Source organism: Orycteropus afer, unplaced genomic scaffold (genome assembly GCF_000298275.1).
Source record: "Orycteropus afer afer isolate SDZICR_OR568_19922 unplaced genomic scaffold, OryAfe1.0 scaffold00138, whole genome shotgun sequence".
Lineage (NCBI taxonomy): Eukaryota > Metazoa > Chordata > Mammalia > Tubulidentata > Orycteropodidae > Orycteropus > Orycteropus afer.
Genome location: NW_006921725.1, coordinates 1,685,416 through 1,685,679, shown reverse-complemented (window position 1 = coordinate 1,685,679; position 264 = coordinate 1,685,416).

The following is a 264-nucleotide window of genomic DNA, read 5'->3' as shown; positions in this document are numbered from 1 at the left end:
AAGGGAAAAAAAAAAGAATTTAAATTTTTTAAAAAAGAATTTTAACCAAGAACAGGGAAAAGAAAAAACAAAGGTGTAAACTAGGTCCTGGGAGGGGAAGAATAAAGAATAATAGTAAAAAGGACAAAAGTATTGATAATAATAATAGTAGTTTTAAAACCAAAAAATACATGCAAACTAAACACCAGAAAAAAGAAAGAGAAAAAGAAAAAAAAAAAAAAAAAAGAAAAAAAAGAAAAATTAGGTGGAGGACAGGGCAGGGCA